This window comes from Plectropomus leopardus, chromosome 7 (genome assembly GCF_026936395.1).
Source record: "Plectropomus leopardus strain MGB_pleo_1.0 chromosome 7, ASM2693639v1, whole genome shotgun sequence".
Lineage (NCBI taxonomy): Eukaryota > Metazoa > Chordata > Actinopteri > Perciformes > Serranidae > Plectropomus > Plectropomus leopardus.
The window spans coordinates 28,517,615-28,537,503 of NC_142182.1; the positions used below are offsets into that span (position 1 = coordinate 28,517,615).

The 19,889-nt window shown below is 41.6% G+C and overlaps 1 protein-coding gene across 13 annotated transcripts in view; it reads right to left on the minus strand.

Moving 5' to 3' along the window:
- LOC121949755 (neuronal cell adhesion molecule-like) overlaps positions 1 to 9,649 on the minus strand; it is a 102,266-nt gene extending 92,617 nt beyond the window's left edge. For 9 of the 13 annotated variants that reach the window (XM_088080378.1, XM_088080380.1, XM_088080375.1 and 6 more), the window contains exon 1: positions 9,466 to 9,649. The gene's annotated coding sequence lies outside the window, so the exon portion shown is untranslated. The remainder of the gene's footprint in view (positions 1 to 9,465) is intronic. The other 4 variants (XM_088080385.1, XM_042495514.2, XM_088080384.1 and 1 more) reach the window with 1 other exon arrangement.
- Between the last annotated feature and the right edge of the window lie 10,240 nt (positions 9,650 to 19,889).

Genomic DNA, 19,889 nt, shown 5'->3' on the forward strand with positions numbered 1-19,889 from the left:
GGTCTTTGTTTATCTCAATTCATTTTCAGATCCTTTGTTCATGGAGGAGGCATGCAAGAGAAAGTTTCTTTAAGAATCAGCCTAACACGCAGTGAGCAGCTAATATCAAACGGTCATTTTGCTGCTGAAGTACTCCCTGACCTCATGACTTCAAGTCAGTGATGGATGAACAAATAGCTGGTGCCAGTTTTCGCAAAAGAAGATATGAAATATATTCTGAGAGTGATACGGAAGGAAGAGGCTCAGAAAGGAAAGGAAATCCTCAGAGGAACAGAGAGAGTCGGAGACAGACAGAGGTAGAGATCAGTGCATAATCTGCTCTGAGGGCAGCGACTGCTCCTTTATTTAAATCACATGGCTACAAGCTGAGATTATAAAACACGTTTTTAATAATTCCATAAGTGTCGTGCATATCAGGATCTCGTAGGCTGGCTTTGAAACTACATTTTTAATCATGATCATTCAATCAAGGGGAAGTGAGATTTTTACTGGGATAGCAGTTTTAACAATTATATAAAAGCCTCAGATGTCCTTAAGTTTCGCTCACAAAGCTGACAAAATGCATTTAACCCAAGAGTGAGAACAGCTGCAGATCGCAGCCCCTCAGTACATTAACAATTTCATCTATTATTCCACGCACCAATCACATTTCATGAAAGCGTGCCGAACATCTAAAGCGTGCCCCTTGACTCCGAGCTGAGCCTTCCACATACCCCGAAATGTCAAATACAATCAGGATACTGACTTCAGAACCAGGAGCTGTATGAATTCCACCTCAGTGACACTTCACAAATGACCAGCGAGTCAAAGTGTCCTATTTTTCCCTCACAGGATCTGTGGAGGCGTGCTCTCTGTCACGCAGTAACCCCTTTGAGTAACATGTCCACCTCGGCTCCACTCATACAGAGATGTGGTCATTGTGACTCGAGCCCCGAGAGGCCCGAAACCAACCAACCTTGAAGACCTGAGCATTAGGTCTGCTTCAGACCAGGGTCTTTTCAACCTCTGCCAGAACAATACCAACTAAAACCAACATAAGGAATGCCATTCACCCCCAAGGTCCAAATAAATAATGGTGCAACTGGGGGATAAAATATACTGAAAATGGAGCACACTGGAAAAAGTTTTGGAAATGTAAAGATTTTTGGTGTTGTTTCTGCTTTGGGAGACTTTAGGCTCTTAACACCGTGGAGCTTTGGCTATAAACCATGGCACACTGACAAAGACTCATTGATATTTCCTCACAGACTGAGAGACAAACACAGAGCTGAAAAAGCCCAGTGTTGGCCCAGACAGCTCTCAGCCACACTAGACGTTTGATTGGGTTATCAGGCCAGCCGGCCCTGATAAATGAAGTTGCCATTTGTCCATCCTCCCCTCCTCTCAGTCAGCCCGGCTAGCCCACAGCAAGGAATTATCTTAGTGACAATTACATCCTTCCAGCTCCTAAAGACGCCCAGCGACGAGAAACCAGCAAAGGACTGACCACAAGGAGATTATACTGATTGCTATTCCATTGCTCGCAATTGATCCTAAATTGCTTTGGCACAGGGCCTGAGCACAGTGAACTCCACGGTGGATGTCCTTGGCTTTTTTTAATAAATCAAATTTGCAGCCAATTTTCCTGTAAAAATTAAGTCCTTGGTCTAACGGGAGTCCTGGAAAATGCTCAAATCTGGTGATCTGTGTTGTGTTAAGACAGGAAACAGACAGCAAATTCAACATGGCACACATATTGAATCACAGGCGGGACCAAGTCAGTGTTTTACAACTCACAAGTTAAGTCTCTCAAATCTTTGCATTCAAGTCCCAAATCAAGACTGAAATACCCCAAGACAAGTGTCGAGTCCTAAACAAGTTATAATGTGCTCTTCGTCAAATGTAATGGTCATTTGACCACAAAGTAATAATACAGGCCATTACATTTCCAAAAATTCATATATTCTTATCATCAGTTAGTCTGCTGATTCTTTTGCCAGTTTGTTTAGTCTGTATTATGTCAAAAAATAATTAAAACAAATGTCCAGTTCAAAATGATAATTTTTTTAGTCTGACCAACAGTCAAAAAGCCAAATACATTAAATCTATTATTATGTGAAACCAAGAAAAGCAGCAAATCCTCACATTTAAGATGCTAAAACCGACAAATGTTTGAACTTTCACTTGATAAATGACTATGACTGTGTGTCAATTAAAAAAATCAATTGACAAATTTCAGAACTAAATTTTTTAAATACTCACTTAAAATAAATAAGTCTTCACAACCCCCACATTTCAGGAAAAACAACATGTTACTGTGGCTCCTGACTGTTTGCAGTATGAACTACACATCAGCATGGCAGCGTGATCCGCTGAGAGAGGGAGAATTTGCTGGAGCTGCCTGGCGGAGTCACTCAGTCAACTGGCAAACGGATCTGATGCTCATTGTTGTATCAACTGATGACTATTGGCCTGTCTGGACCTCTGACCACATGTGATCTGTGGACAGCTCAGCTGATTGGTGTAAAGGAAGGAATCTGGTTTGACAGTAGCACCAAATTTTATGATTTTAATGGTTTTCTGACCTCAATCTTTCCTAATCATTTTGAAGCCTGGACAAAGATTATCTCCGTATAGATTATGTTTTTGACACAACACGTGGCATCAGGACAAAAAACAACAACAAAGCAACCAAAGCTAGCATTGTATTCGTTTCAAAGGACATGCACATTTATCTTTTACTGAATGGAGGAATCTCAGATCTACACTTGGATTTGTTTACCATCCCATTCCTTTGTCTCCCCCGGGAGAATTTTTTTTTTCCCAGGATTCCTGCGGCTGTGTTTGGGGGGTTTAAGAGATGAAAAAAGAGGGAAAGAAAAGCCCATTGGTCTCAGCGCCACAGAAACAGCATCTAGAGCCAAGCTGTCATCCCACTTGGATTAAGAACCCTTCAGTGGTGGCTGCTGAGCTGCTAACATGGTGTCTTACCCTCGGCCCGGGTGTGGGAGGGGGTAGAGGGTGGGGCAGAGGGTAAGGGCATTAGAGGGCCTGGCCTAAATAAGACCTCGAGGTCAGGGAGCCTCCTGAACCATGAAAAAGCCACTTTGTGTTTCCATGTCAACTTTATTCATGAGCTGACAGCTAAGTGTCCCCTGCTTTCCTGTTGATTCAATCACTGTTGCATCATGTGCTGGGGCAACAAAGATAATCTACGCCTTCGCCCTGCTTATCTCTGCATACCCCCACTTCTATAAGTTTATAGGATGTAACGTTCAACATTCAACAGGCTGGAGAAAATGTGGAGGCTTGTGGTGGATTTCTTGGCAGGGCCCAGTCTTTAAATCTCCAATGATAAAAGCAGAATGTGACGATGTATTTGCTGAACCATTAAGCAACACAAGTGGGCTGCATCGCTGTGCCAACAGAGAGTGGGATGTGCGGCCGAGTTACTCTTAAGCTCTATGCAAATAAGAGGAAGATGGAGGCTTGAGAACCGACTGAAAAAGCATTCAAGTGCACACTCTTCCTGAATTCTCTGTAATTTTGGCGAGCCTACACCCTGCCGGTGGAGCGATGCCCACCTCCTGTTGTTTTCAGGACGGGAAAGGGAAGCAGTGGTCCTTGTTATGTGATGCCACTGGGCCACCAACTAGCTCTCCAACATCTGCTGCCCGTCCAAAGTTGGCCGGAGCTTCAACAGGCCCGAGGCTGCCGGTAGCAAGGACTGCCTCTCCAGTCCTCTTCAACAGGAACAAATGTGTGCTCAGACAGAGGCTCCAACACCAGAGTTTCTATTGTGGATCTCCTCAGGCATAACCCTGCATCACCCCCCCTATACTGCAAGAAAGAGGCGAGGACAGCCGCCTCGCCAGTACAGACAGAGAAAACAGACCCCCTTTGTTCCCCCTGCCCCTTCTCAGCGTCGACCGAGGTACATGATCCACCCCTCCTCCCCCCTGCAACCCTGAAAGCTTCAAAAACATTCCCGCTTTTCCTTTTTTCTCCCTCCACTTCTTCTAGTGGGCGGCAAGACAGCAAATCATCTCATAAGCATTCAGAAAACACACTCCGAGTGCACATCTCAAGTCATTTGTTCATATCAAGTCCCTAAAGTCAAGGTTGACTGGGAGTCAGATCTAGTGGTACGTGCAGCTAGTTAACCTGTCAGGCACTCTGCTGGGGGTAGAAAGGGAACATAAAACCCACAACATTACGTTCCATTACCCCAACCTCCCACTTCAAAAGGGGGCTCCAATTGCCGTCACTCCCTGGCAGTTGCCTTGGACAGAAAAGAGCAACTCTAAATGCTTTGTTCTCTCTAAGGGGTGTAATAACCTGACACAGGCGATAATAGCGTTCCCTAGGCAACCTTGAGTGATTGTGCTTGATGACTGTCATGGTGTAAAGCTCTGGTGTAGTGATTCGGTCACAGTGGGGCATCCAGGGACATACGCACTGACCGGGACTCATCCGCCATCTGTCCACATTACCTGCTGCCCAAAACATGCAATCTAATATAACAGTACAGCTCCTTAATTCAAATGGGGCAGTACGTGCTTTAATAAAGCTTGAGATTAGGGCTGCAACTGACAATATTTTTTAATGATGATTCTGCTGATTTACTTGATTTCTGAGAGTCAATTAATGTGTGTATGCATGTTTTTTTTTAAATGCAGGAACACCCGTTAAAAATGGATAAACTCCTTTCTTATTGCTCCCAGACCAGAGACAAGTACACAGCTCTGGAAACAAGTATGATTTTCTTTTTTTTCAGATGTGTCACCATTGACACCACCAACGCTCTGGATAACAGGTTAGTTGACAGAAGAAAGCAGCATGGAGGCCTGTGAAAATGTTAAGTTGCTTACATCTTTTTTTATATCTGACTTATTCAGTCTGTCAAATCTGCTGCTGAATAAATTTTGAATGATGTTCGAGGATTGCTTAAACAAATATGTATGACAATTTGTGGCAGTCCGTCATTGCATGGCACCGGCTGAAATAAGCACAACTGCCCAGGTGCTGTATCACTGCTGACACAACCCAAACTAACATCAGAGAACTAGTGGCGATAAAAGCTAACCGTTGTGTCACCCCACGTCACGTCTCAGCCAAAAAGCTGCAAATAAACACACCGCAGATTACAGCCAACGCGAACTAGTATTAACGTTCTCGGATGCATGAAAGGAAATAACTCTCCATACCAGCAGGTGGTGGTAGTCTGTATTCATCATTCAAAAAGGGAAAGTGGAAGACCAACAGGACAGATACAAGTCCGTGGTGAGCCTATTAGCTCATGAACAATAAAAAAACTAGAACAACAGACGCTCACAGATGGCCTGACACTGACGGATGGTGGACTGTAACCTTGGTGTGTGTGGGCCTTTAAACTAACAAATCATTTCAACATAGGGCTGCAACAGTCAAATACAGCAATGTAGTCCATTTACAATCATACAATACAGGAAAAAGATGGAAAACCTCACATTTAAGGAGCTGGAACTAGACCAAGTTTTCTAATTACTCAAATAATTATACAATTGTTGACTGTAGTTGATTAATTCTGTTTCGATTAACCCAGCGATCACTTGAGCAATAACTCAGAATAAATCTCTGAAGCTGTGTTGCCGCAGGAGATGGTAACACAAAAATGCAAAGTATCCCCCACATCTTTTTATCCAATTACTCAGAAAACCAGACTGGGTCTCGCTAAGAGCAACGCATAAATAACCACATATCCATTTTCCTTAGTCATCTGTCACTATCCACTCCTGATAATATGATACAGGTCTAGTATGTAAACATCGACAGTTGCAGCTGTGTGGAGTGGATTCACAGGAATGTGTCAATCCCCATTAGAGACTGCTGCCTAACTGAGTGTGAAACTCTAATTGCGCCCACCAGCTTGCAACCATACAGGACCCACACACACACAGAGACAGAAAGAGTGTGTGTGTGTGTGTGTGTGTGTGTGTGTGTGTGTGTGTGTGTGTGTGTATATTGAACATGTATGTCCTTTGCATGTACTCATCTGCCCCTGCATACATTTGTCCAAATTACAACCAATGCACGTGTTCAAGCAGCCGTGAAGCAGTTGGGGGACAGCATTCCCTCTGAGGTCCTCTAATGAGGCGCTCATCAGTCCCAAAATGAGACGAACATGCTTGTGACAAGGAGGTCCAGGCGACGACAGTGCGCTGTGCTGCTGTGTGTGACTGGCCCACTGGGAAGAAACACCCTCACCGCAGTGACACTAATGGATAGGCATGGGCCTCCATCAGTCCCTGGAGATTTGGCCTCATCACAGCTGAGCAGCACAGCTCCTCTATTCACAACGGCTGCTGGATCGCCTCCTCAGCCGAGTACACGTGTCTCCAGAACACAGTCAATCATTCACTCAATCAGTTGGAATGACCTGTGATGGGGCCTTATTTAACTTTGTCTCTGCCACTCTCAATGAAAAATGGCAGCACTTTATTAAAGGACAGTTAGGGTTTTCTCCAACTTGGGCTTAGGTTTTGTAGTTTCGGTCATAACTGCCTATGATAATGCTGCACTGAGATCTGAGATGAGGCAAGAAACACAAGCAATCAGACAACCAAGCAGGTTGATAACAGCTCTCAGGTTTTTCAAACCTATTTGGAAGAGAAAACAAAGTCAAAGAGAAGCTAGAATTGAAGACTTGTTGGCATATTTGATTGAAAAATAAGAGAAATTATCAAAATAGTTATAAAAAAATTAAGTATTTATTTTAAAAAGTTACATGTTACCCTATCATTTCTTACCCTGTTAAATGGGGGTGAGGCTCTGCTGCTGACCCTGTGCTCACCACTGATCTAATTCTAATTCTAAATATCAGGTTTTTAGTTTGATGAGTCAACATAATCTCATCCCAACTCGTCATATTTTGCCTTTGCATAGTATTTTGACGCAAGAAAACCATTTGGTTACGTAAGGACAATATCGCAGATGTCACTAAACAGCCAACTTTGAGTAGCACAAACATGGCAGTGGCCAGCTTTAAGTGGTACAAGTGTGGCGGTAAGAAAGGGACAACGGGTAGATTTTCGATGTTCGACGTCAAATGAAGCAAGTCACATTAGGGGTTGGCATTCAGCTCTCGGCACCAGATTACTTGGTAACTGTGTGGAAAAGACTGTGGATTTTGCTTAAAAAAAACCCACCCATCTTTGAGTGGCACAAACACGGTGCTCAGAAGGGTTCAGCAGTGAGGGCTGTAAGAGGTCGGCGTTTAGAATAAGGCGAAAAAACTACTTCGGAAGATTAAGAAAAGGTGGCAAATGTCATAAAAAACACCTGGCTTTGAGAGGCACAAAGGAAGCGGTAAGAAGGGTTCTGCGTTTAGGGTTTGAACAAGAAACTACTTGGTGATGGTTAAGAAAAGATTCCAGATGTTGCACAAAACACCATTAAAAGCCATAACAGTGACGCCTGTGACACTGTCTAAGTGGTGAATTTTTGTCACTCACAGGGCTGAGTGAGTAGACACAGATAATAATTATCATAGAAACAACAGTCAAAGCCACAAAATTAAGACCAAAGTTGTAGTTAATATCCTTTAAAATGGTGCATATACTCATTCAAAAGATACCTACAATGCCGACTAGCTCCTGACTTTGACTGTCTCCTCTGATTTCAGCTTCAGTTTGTTGGGGGTTATTTTAATATTTCCCTCTTACATGAAACAGACATTTCTACAGCATAAGTGAGGTGTGCCCTCGGCGAAATGAATCACAGATTAAAAGCCTCTCAGGTTCAGATCAGTTCCTGTAAGAAATGATGTCATCATTATCACCAACAACTGGCACAGAACAAGACTTTTTATCTAAGAGACACTTTGTCTCGTCCTGCGGTTGGCGGAGTTCATAATGCCACAGACGGCCGCTTACAGAAGGAGCGTTGATCACTTCTCACAGAATAGTCTGCGTGTTCCTGCCGCCCACAGAGTGAAATTAGTGGCATTTTCCCTCCAACACCCAAGCTTTTCCCATAGCCCCCACAGCAGAGCGGCCTGCCATTGGTTTTAGGTCAGCAGTGTGACTGACTGGTGCTCTCACAATAACTCCGGCCAACGTGTGTCATGATAATCCCTTAGTTATGCAAATCTCTCTGCCTAGTGCCGTTTGTGCTGAGGGTGAAAGTAAAGATGGCAGCACAATGTAGGTCAATATCTTGTCCCGATTTCTCTACATTGGTCAAATGAGCCTGAAATGTCCTGTCAGTGGAGCTAAAGTAGCTGCAGAGTAGTGGCTCTTTTAGCTCAAGTATCATCCTGACTTATACAGAGGAGATATGACTGAAGAGAAGGCAAAAAGGCTCTCACACACACACAGAGTCTTAGGGATATGCATAACTGGTATCACATATTTTGCCGCCTGTTTGTGAATTAATGCAAACAAGACATACGTCTCAGATAGGGGGATATTGTTATCTACTTAGACAGATTAACAATAGTCTGCCCGGAGTGAATAAACATTACTAGAAAGTGTGTCAGCCCTTTCAGAGAGAAAGTAAGAACAAGAGCTTCACACAATAAAGCAAGGGTCATTAGCATGTATTAATATGGCTATCTGAGCAGGCAGCGAAAGTGTGCAGCTGAGGGATGTGTGTGTATGAGTGAGAGTGTCTGGGGATGAGCGGAGGAAGAGGGGGTGGGGGGGTGTTGTTGCATGATGGTGAGTTGAAGCTTTGACCAAGGGGAGACAGAGGGAGGGGGAGGAGGAGGAGGAGGAGGAGGGAGTAAGCAGAGGATTTGGGTGGGAATGTGGGGTTTTTTTTTTCTTCAGTAAAGCATTTGTTTGGCTTGTATAATAAATGGCATGGGATGTAATTTGCGAATCTCGGGGGGCTATCATAATCAGATTGTGTGATGAAGGGAAATTAGACTAAACAAACTGACCGGTCAGTCAAAACAAGACAGAGTTGTGATGTGAATATGAAGGGAATTAAACATGTGGGGAGCAAATCAGCTTAGGGACATGGGGGATTTTGTGGAAGAGGACAGCTATTTCATTAACACAGGGTAAAAAAAAACAAACTGTCAAACACAGCAGATCTATCTATCTATCTATCTATCTATCTATCTATGATCTAATGTCAGCATCATGAAGCAAGGGGCACATCATATCAAAGGTTCAGATTGGCAGACAAGTGGTGATTTCTCTCAGCATGCTATATGTCAAAGCCTTGATTTGACAGTCGCGCTCCGGATCATGCACACCTGCACCTGCCCTCACTGATGACCACAAACTGAAGGCTAACTGTACGTTATTTTCAGACGTTCAGCTTTAAAGAAAAAAAAAACAACCCCCGTGTCTTTGCGCTCGCGGGGGGGAGAGAAGCTGTAAAGAGGACAGTGGCAGCATCCAACTCAACGTACTGCTTTCTCTCCCCACTAACTCCTGACAGCGAGCTGTGAGCTACACGACACGTGTTTATTATGAATGGTATAATTTGGCTCACCTTATCTCTTCCCTCGGCGGTGCGAAACGCGAAGCCTGTCCTGAATCTTCAGTCCCCTGCGACACAGCGATACTGTCTGCTGTTTATTTACGTGGAGTCCCGTTCAGCGGCGAGCCTCTGTGCACTTGTCTCCTCTGCCTCAGTCACACACTGGTCCTCTCCTCTCCCACCGGTTCACAGACACACACACATACACACAGGCGGGGGCGCGCAGCAGCACTCCGGGGCGTGCGCACGCCCATTGCGCGCACTGCAGCGCCTCTGCCGATGTATGGTGGCCTCAAGGCACTGAACCATTCTAGCAAATTGTTATCCAAATACGCACATTAACAGTACTTTAGACCCCTGCAGGCTCACAATCACAGATGGACAACAGCTGGACCAGTTTTTGGGTGGAAAAGTTCCTTTAATGCTCAGCAATGCCATTTTCTGTTATTTAACAGCAGGGAGCTGCTTTATAATTTGTCTGTTGCATTATAGTTTGTCATTGAATTTAAGCATCAACATGCAACAAGCAGAAATAATAACTCAGCCCAGCCTTAAAGGCTTAATAATCATTTACATTTTCATTAATCAGGCCTGCAAAATGAGGAAAAAATGAAAACAAAATTCACATAAAACATCAAATCCACACACGACCATTAGTCCAATGTGAGTGCTTTCATCTTTTATACAGTGAACTTTATTCCAGCTGTTCAGGACCTTAATTGCTTAAAGCCATTTGCATGTCCTGATACACTCCACCGGTTTGCCCTGAGAGCAGGATTGCACTAATAATCATACAGTAGCTTCTGGGATCAACCAAGACTCTGCTGGATGAGCTCATGTGACTCTAAAAGCGACATTTCCTCTTAGTTCAATCTGCTGCCAGCCAGCCAGCCATGCTCTCTTCTCTCAGTACATGTTACACACATGCATTATCCCAGGCTTAGCAATGGTAGCCATCTGCAGCCATAGAATCTAACACTGAGAGCAAGTGACGCAGTTATTACTGCGATAAGCCCTTTTTGGCAAGAAGACAAGGTTTCTGGTTTGAGTTGCCATCCAGAGGCTGGTTGACTGAGATTAGCCGAAATTAGGTTGTTGCACTGATTTCAAGCAAGATAAAAATGAATTTATTATAGATATATAATCAGTTGGAAATAGGCCAAAGTGCAGTTCATCAGAAGCCTTAAGAAAGGAACAAGACACACTTTGTGGTCACTTTGTCTCTCTTTGTGGCTGTTTTGTCTCTTTGATGTCATTTTGGGTCTCTTTGGTCATTTTCTTTCTCTTTGAAGTTATTTCATATCTCTATGTGGTCTTTTTATGTGTCTTCATGGCAGTTTTAAATCTCTTCCTGGTCATGTTAATCTAAATGTTAATCTAAATGACATTTTGCAGGTGAAAGCCAGGGGAGCCCCTGACACTTTGGGCCCCTGGACCTTTACATGGCAGGACTGTTCAGTAATCCATCCACAGCTGTAAGGATTGCAGATTTGAACTTCTTCCATGTGCCAAATATGAACTCCCGGTTAGGATTCCTTCATCATTCTTTATTGAGGAAGTTTTTACTGGAAGCTAAATTGTTCCGTTTGTTGCAGACTTTCACGGATAACTTAAGATGCAGACGTTTAGGAGGCTATTACCAGGAGCCGAATCATCTGCAGAGGTCTCTTCCTTTACAAAACAAACAAACCCAGTGATTTAAATCAGCAAAAACACTAAATAATGCAGTTTTATATTAAAAATCTATGTTTTACCACTACTGTCTGGCTTATAGTGGAGGGGCTGCCGTGGCTGACGTGAAAACACAAATGGCCCTCTCAAGAGCAAGTGTTTGGTTTGTCCGTTCTGGGCTACTGTAGAAATATGGTGGTTGAGGATCTGCTCCCTATGTTAATACTTGTATAATCAGATCATTTTAAGGTAACAAAATATTACCATTCTTATCTTCTGGTGATTGTACACTACAACAAAACACTCCACACACTTACATTAAATTACATTTTTGCCAATATATCCCCGTAAATCCTACACACTGGACCTTTAAGCGTTTCCTAAGACATTTCTGCTTTTCCTAACAGCTTAGCATATTAAAATGTGAGCGAAAACTGAAAAAGAAAGAGGTTGACACACAGACAAGGTCAATTGCTGGACGTAATTCCCGAGAGTCAATGGAACCACTTTCCCTCATCATCAACTGAAGGGGGCCAGGGGATTCTTCCCCACATCTGTCGATAGTGCCACAGTGGGAAGTATTGTAATTGTTCTCGCCTCTCATTTCAGACCGCCTCCAGATATGTCTGCATACCTCTTGAATCTCATTAAAATATTCTCTTAATTTCCCTCATGCATATTATCCGTAAAATACTCTGAGGGATTTTCACAAGTTCAAGGATACAGCACCATGGAGACAAAGTGTAGCACTTGCAAAGTTGCAAAGTGAATCTTGTCAGGTCTTTTGTGTTGAAAATGCAAAAACCACCAGAGAAGACTTTGTCTTTGCCTCACTGCTAACTCCAATTATCGTGCCTATACTGCAGTGGATCCTTGAAGTCCTCGGCTCAGACAGATGCAAAGCTTGACACATGGCACGGCTATTGTGCAGGAGAGACAGAGTCAACTCAGCCTGTTTCATTCACTGATTCAATGTTATGTCATTTTCTTCTTTTCAGAGCAAACTTCGTAACAGATGCAGCACCAGCAAGCCAACCATTAAATGACCTGCCTTCCCATCAGAGGGGATGGTTAATTAAAACAGATTCAGCACAGATCAGCAGGCTCAGTCAGAACTGACATCAAAAGCAGCAGTCGAAAACAACATCACAGCCATGACGTTTTAAAGGCCCGAAGCTTTGTATCATAACAATGTGGGTAGTGTGTTTAAATGAACTGTAATAAACTTCTTTACATCTTACCAGCGGTCTGATCCCCTTGCTTATCTCTAGGCCACGAACTGTATATAAAGATGAACTCAGGGTCTCACCACTTACTTTGACTGTACAAAAATGCAGCCAAAATATTCCACATACGGCCGCCGCTATCTTGCGCCCACCACCACGGACACAGAGTATTGAAGCGGTTCAAGAGAGACCTAACCCTCTGTCCTTCTCACGTATTCAGGTCATAAAGTAAAACTATGCAGTGCTGATCGAATATAAACCAAGACTCTGTTACTGTATTGCCCATTTCACACAAATACATGTGAGAACAAACACAAATTTGTTAACAGGAAGAGGATGCAATACTGTTGCCTGTATTGCAAAATAGGAGGCTGAAAAAACTGAGATTAAATGGTAAAACTAGGCAGTGCTAAAAAAACCCCAACATTATCCTGTTACTGCATTGCCTATTTCTCACCTAGATTGTTTTCAAAACTTTTTTTTACTGTTTAACTGTGATTCGAGATTGTATGTCACCAGCTGGTAGCCATATTGTTTCCTGTGGAGAAAAATGGCCACGCTTGCGTTACGTCACCCAAAAGCAGAAGCGTTATTGGTTCAGCATGATGTATTGCAATCTGGTTGTAGGTTTTCTACCTCCTGAGAAAAAGCAATAATCCTTTTTCTCTGTTTCCTTTGGTCATATAAACTAGCACTAATTTTGTCTTTCTACTGCACAGACAGTCTGGTTTTATGAAAAGACCATCTTTACAGTAATGAAACACTCCTTTAAATGAGCCAGAAATTCAGAGCAATATTATATGCACTAGTTATTAAAAAAAAAGTCTGTATTTACAATGTTGTAAATCTGTTGTGTGAAAGTTTATGACTTTGTCAAAGACAGTAAGTCACATTTATTATCCACTCAATCTGTCAGGATGTGTTTTTCTATCACTTGTTTTTCTGTCACTTTTTCTCCAGAAGTGGCAATCAAATTTTGCAATTAAACTCTTCATATCTTATCTCAGTATCTGCTGCTCGCTCCAAAACTAATTAAGTGCTAATGAGCTGGGTTTATTTGCTACAGCTAAATATGAGGTGTAATTGAGTAGCAGGCACCCCAAGGATAAACAGTTACACAACAAAGATGGGAGAACACAGTACCTGTCAAAAGCTCCCTGAGATATGTTCCCGACATGGACTGCAGAGACGTATTTATACTCAGAGTCTGGCGGTTTGGCCAAAGGTGCAAAGGAAATCAAATTACTGATGTGATTACCGCTGGGGGACAAGTTCATAAGTCAGATCTGTTTACATCAGGGGAGGATGCATTTCCTCTCCCAGTCTGCTGTGTAATTACATTTTGACTTTTCTATATTGAGTGGGAGCAGCCTTTACTGGCTGCCTAACCGTGTTTACATGCAGGGGGTAAAGCGTGACATGAATTCACTAAATACAGCACAGTGACCAGATGTGAAGCACATGTGTTTCAGTAGATAATGTTTGATGAATAACCATTATTCATATTTTATTTCCCCCACTCTACATTTCAACAGTAATACTTTTACAGGTACTTTTGCTTATTTTCCCACAGTCTTTAATTAACAATATTTCTATGACAAACTGAAGCTTGAGAAATCTCACCTCTCATCACTGAAGAGTATGAATCACTGTCAGTTTGGCTGAGGTACAAAAGACAGTTTTTTTTTTTCTGTTTACAAATTTGGCCAGTGACACTTTTTACAGTATATCATTCACACAGAGCAGGTCTTCATTTATGCCTAAGAATTACAGGAATACTCCAACCCCCAAATGATCGATGTTTTTCTCGCATGCCTTTACGATGGACAAAGAGTCCAAAATCTTTATATCAGAAACACTAAACAGTCTCAGGAACAGATGAGTAGTTTGCCTGCTGTTTTTTATTTGTTTGTTTTTTTTTAAATTAAATGTTTTAAATGGTTACGTTTTAGTGAAAATGCATGTGTTTGTGGAGTACTGAGCATACCACAGGATAAATGAGGTTATACTGCACCAGTTGTGTGAGAGCTTTTTACACAGATTTTGGATACAGTTTTGCTGTTGTTAAAGGCAGACCCTATGACTTCAATTCATCAAGAATTTTCTCAATTTTAAGATTCTTCTTTTGTCAGAGGCATGCAAGAAAAACAAAACTTTCAAAGCAGTGAGTATTTTTTTAAAGAATCAGTTTCTATAATCAAGTGGTGGATCTTTCTATGATGACATAGACCCTCACCCCACCCAAAAAATGTGCACATACCATATTCTTTCTCTCTTTCTTTTTATTTATTTATTATTATTATTATTGTTTGTTAGCTAGGTTGTGTATTTGCACCAATTTCTTATTAGCTCTTTTTCTTGTTTGTAATAAATAAATAATATATAAAAGAACATTTGACTTCCGGTTTGGTGAGCAATGGAGTAGGCAGCAAGTCGAAAGGGCTCTGTCACCATTCGACATTAACTTGATATTTGCACTATTATTTACTCATTTAGAGCGTGGTGAACCCACTTCAAATACTTTCCCAGTTGTTATCTTTAACTTTTCGATTCACATGGTTAAAAAGCAAAAAGCTGAAAACGAGGCGGACAAGATGGCGTTTAGCCTCGAGCAACTAGCTAAGCAACGAGCCGCATGAAGACGAAAATGAAGACAACCCACCGGCAGCGCCCTGGGGACATACAGAAACTGCTCGCGGGCATGGAGGAGCGGATTATTACAAGCCTGACAGCGCAAATCTCAGCCAACCACGCCGCCATCGCCAGACATGACCAGACAATCCAAGCTATTGAAACCTCAATGAATGACTTCCAGGAGACTAACCATCGATGGAATCCACAGTCTGCAAACTTGCTAAAGTGAACGAACAACTGCAGTTAAAGGTGGACGACCTCGAAAACAGGTCGAGGAGATGCAACATTCGTATAATAGGCATACCAGAGGGGACCGAAGGCAACAAACCAACTTCCTTTATTGAATCCCTACTGGGAGAAATCCTCGTGACGCTTTCCTCCTCCAACCGTGGATAGAGCACACAGGTTGGCCATCCAAAGGAGACAAGGCGCACTCTCGGCCCTTCATAGCCTGCATTCACCACTTTCAAGTGAAGCAACGAATTATGCAGCTTGCCAGAGAAAGGCTCTCTGACCTACAGAGGCATGAGGAGATTCACATTTATGCAGATTATAAGCGCTGAGGTGTCCAGGAAGAGAGCCGCCTTCACCCCAGTCAAGGCTGAGCTGAGGAGAGCGGGATACCAGTTCAGCCTCACTTCCCCATAAGCTCCGTAATGTCGCCGATGGGTCCCGGCATGAGTTCAACACACCAGCTGAAGCCATCGCGTTTTTGAAGGAGCGACAACCAGCTGGGTGAGTCCCCTCACAACCACGATGATGAAGGAAAATACCGGGGACGTTATTCTCTTCTACCCCGATCTTGTTGATTGTTTGGTGAGTGAATTCAACTACGGATTTAACTAAAATGTTCGGCACTTGAAGTCTGAACAGTCATTCGTACCTGAAAAGGCCGTGGCCCAATTTTTCTCTTTTTTTTTTTTTTAAATTTATTTATTTATTTATTTATTATTTATTATTTTGTTTTATTTATTATTTTGTTTTATTTATTTATTTATTTACTTTTCCTCCTATTTCACCCACATTTAGCGAACAGTATCTGGCAAATACAGATTTATACCATCGCTTTGGACACTATACACTTAATTGGGTGAAATATTTAATTTATCAATTACTATTGCTGTTCTCTGTTGAACGTGGTCAGGGGGTTGTTTATGCCTATGGCGAACATGTGTGGGTCATAGATTAACGACCTGGCTGCTTTTCCCTTTTTTTTTTTTTTTTCATAAATAATGCCGACTGGCTTGCCCGCTAAGACTATAAACCCATGATACCAAGGTCTTTTTTTTTTTTTTTTTTCTTTCCCTCATTTAACACCTGAAATCTTCATCTACATCATCATTACATCATTATTTTTTTAGGTATTTACTTATTTTATTATTATTCTTTAAATTTATTTATTAGTTTACTTATTTCTCGGTCATATCTTTTCTTTCTTTTCCCCTTTCTTTTACATGGACACATTACTGATGTAAACTTTCTCCAGAGGAATGAGGGAAATGGACTTTTATAACAACGCAGAACTCTACTTTTTATTTTATTTATTTATTTATTTTTTTCTTTGAGAAGGCAAACTAATAAGTTTATATATGTTCATAGTCCCTGCCTCCTGTGATTTTGAAGTACAGTGAAAGTTTTAAAGGACAGACTACCTAATTTACTGAGAACCAGTTACCTTGGAGTTCACAGCTTTAAAGGTTAATACCTCTTGTTGTTTGTTTACCGAGGTTAATATAGAAAATCAGCTATCTTGCCTATTACCCAAAGATTGAAACATAATTTATAGAATTATTTTGAACGCACCTTTATACCTTGATGATATCTGATGGCACTCTCATCAGTTATTTAGAATTTTTCTTTCTAGGCTAACAGCATCGCTTTTCATAGTACTGCCACTCAGTTATTTGGACGCTGACTAAGAAACAGTCTTCTTGTATGGTTTTGCTTGGATACTTGTAAAACAGCGGCCCACCAAACTCAACCTTATTTTTATGTTTTCTATGGAAATGTTTTTCCACAAAGACAGAGCTTGAAGTGCAGAGTTTAACAAAGCACAAATGAATAAAGGTACTAACCGAGAGATAGGGACTACAAGGTTTACACCTTATTGGAAAATTGTTTCTTCTTCCTTTTATTTATTTACTTATTTTATTTTTATTTTCTATTTTTATTTATTTTTCTTTCTCCCCCTCCTTCCACCAATGTTTCCTGCCATTTTTTCGCATCCCTCAGACAATACATCACCTTGTTCTCACTAATCCATTTTGCATCTCCACTTACTATTCCCTAAACAAATATGAATAACAATCTCAATAAGGGATAAATAATGCCACTAAATTTATATCCTGGAATGTAAAAGGAGTCAACAACTCTGTTAAAAGGCAAAGAGTTATATCCACCTGCAGCAGTTGAAGGTAGATGTTGCATTTTACAAGAAAGCAGCATCTCTGCAATGCTAATGTTTCCAGCCTTAAGCTTAAACTGGGTTGGTCAAGTGTTTCATTCCAAATTTAATACCAAAGCAAGGGGAACGGCCATTTTAATTAACAAAAATATCTCTTTTCACTCCCAAGAGGTAATTAGTGACCCTAACGGGCGGTACATCATTGTTGTTGGACAGCTCTTCGCCAACCCGGTAATTCTAGTGAACCTTGTATGCACCAAACCAAGCATTTACAGTAATTTTTTCAAAACTATTCCTGACAATACCAAAGATTGATAATGGGTACCTCATATTGAGGGAGACTTTAACCTCGTACTGGATGTTACCCTTGACAGGTCATCAACCAACCCCAAGTCTTATTAAGTCAGCGGGAGTTGTGAGAGAGACTTTATGGGTCAAAAGGCCTTTTGATGTTTGGAGGTTTAATTTTCCCACGCCAGAGCTTATTCCTTTTTTCAAACGTGCATCATATACACACCCAGATAGATTATTTTTTTACTTGACAATAGACTGTTACCCAAGGTTAGAATGTGTTCATATACCAGTATTGTGATATCAGATCATGGCGCCATTCTCTTTGACCTGGACCTCCCAACCGCCCTCCCTCAAATAGGATTTGAGGCTCAACCCCTCCTATCGACGAGAAATTTGTAGAATTCATTTCATCCCAAATTGACCTTTTTATGGAGACAAATACCTCCCCAGAGATTTCACATGCCACGTTATGGGAGACTCTTAAAGTATACATTCGAGGACAAATCATAGCCTACACCTCCACACTTATAAAAGAAAAAAAATCAAATTACAAGATATCTCTAAACAAATATCAGAGATTGACTTAAAATATGCTCAAAGCCCCACCCCGGATCTGTATAAGACCGCCTAAGACTACAAACTGAGTTTGATCTGTTAACTACTGATGAGGCAACACGTCTCATTATGAAGGCTAGGGCACAACACCCTACGAGTTTGGGGACAAAGCGAGTAGACCTAGCCTATGCAAGCTTCGCCAGGCAGCTGCCTCTCGCTCAATTACAAAGATTCAATCACATACGGGTGAGATACTGACAGACCACGGTGACATAAATAACACTTTCTTGCGATTCTACTCTGACCTTTACACATCGGAATGCAGTAATGACTCCGACCTCCTTCATAATTTCTTTGAAAATTTGACTCTCCTGCTGTATCTGAGGACCAAAATACCAAACTGAGTGCGGACATTTCAATTTCCGAAATTGTCACGCTATAAAATCTATGCAAAATAACAATCACCTGGCCTGACGGGTTTATATGTGAATTTTATAAAAGTTTGCCTGCAATTAGCACCAACACTTCAAGCAATGTTTAAGGAAGCACTCTCACTGGGGACTTCCCTATGGCGCTGAGACAAGCCTCAATCTCCCTACTGGCAAAGAAAGATAAAGAGCCGCTTTTGTGCTCGTCCTTATCGACCAATCTCTTTGCTAAATGTTGACTTTAAAGTATTATCTAAGGTCTTAGCTAAGCGCCTTGGAGAGTGTAATTCCCGATATTGTCTCACCTGATCAAACAGGATTTATCCAGGGCCGTCCTCGTATTCGAATTTGAAAGCTATTTAATGTAATCCACTGCCCGGTCAAAATATCCTGAGGTAGTAATTTCTCTTGACGCAGAAAAAGCTTTTGACCGGGTCGAATGGAACCACTTATTTTCACCCCTTCCATGAAATTTGGCTTTAAAGAAGAGTTCATCGCTAATAAATTGCTTTTACCCTCTCCTCTGGCATCAGTAATTTCTAATAATACCCAGTCTGCTTATTTTCCTCTTGGAAGGGGGGACAAGACGAGGGGTGTCCTCTGTCCCCCCCTCCTGTTTGCAATTTCAATTGAACCTCTCTAGCAATAGCACTGCGACTTTGCAAAGGATTTTAAAGGTATACAGCGGTCGGCCTGGAGTTTAAAGTTTCATTATATGCAGATGACTTACTTCTATACGTTCTGAACCAGCTTCATCACTCCCTTCCATTCTAGACATTCTGAAACAATTTGGGAAAATTTCAGGATAAGCTGAATTTGCAAAAGTGAAATGTTTTCCTTAAGAGCTGAAACAGATGCACCCTTCTTGCCCTCCCCTTTAAAAGGATTCAAAATGGCTTTAAATACCTGGGAATTGAGATTACCCACACTTTATCTACTACTTTTTACAAAAATTTTACTGCTCTCCTCAACAATTGTAAACAGGACATGAATAGGTGGGCCTCTCTACCACTATCAGTAGCTGGACGTGTTAACATTATCAAAATGATAGTATTACCTAAATTTCTATATCTCTTCCAAAACATCCCAATTTTGATTAAAAATCTTTCTTTAAAACACTTGATAAAATCATTGTTTCTTTCTATATGGGGAGTAAACCCAGTCGTATCAGCAAGATCCACCTCCAAAGACCAAAACACTTTAGGAGTGGCTATAAAGCCAAAT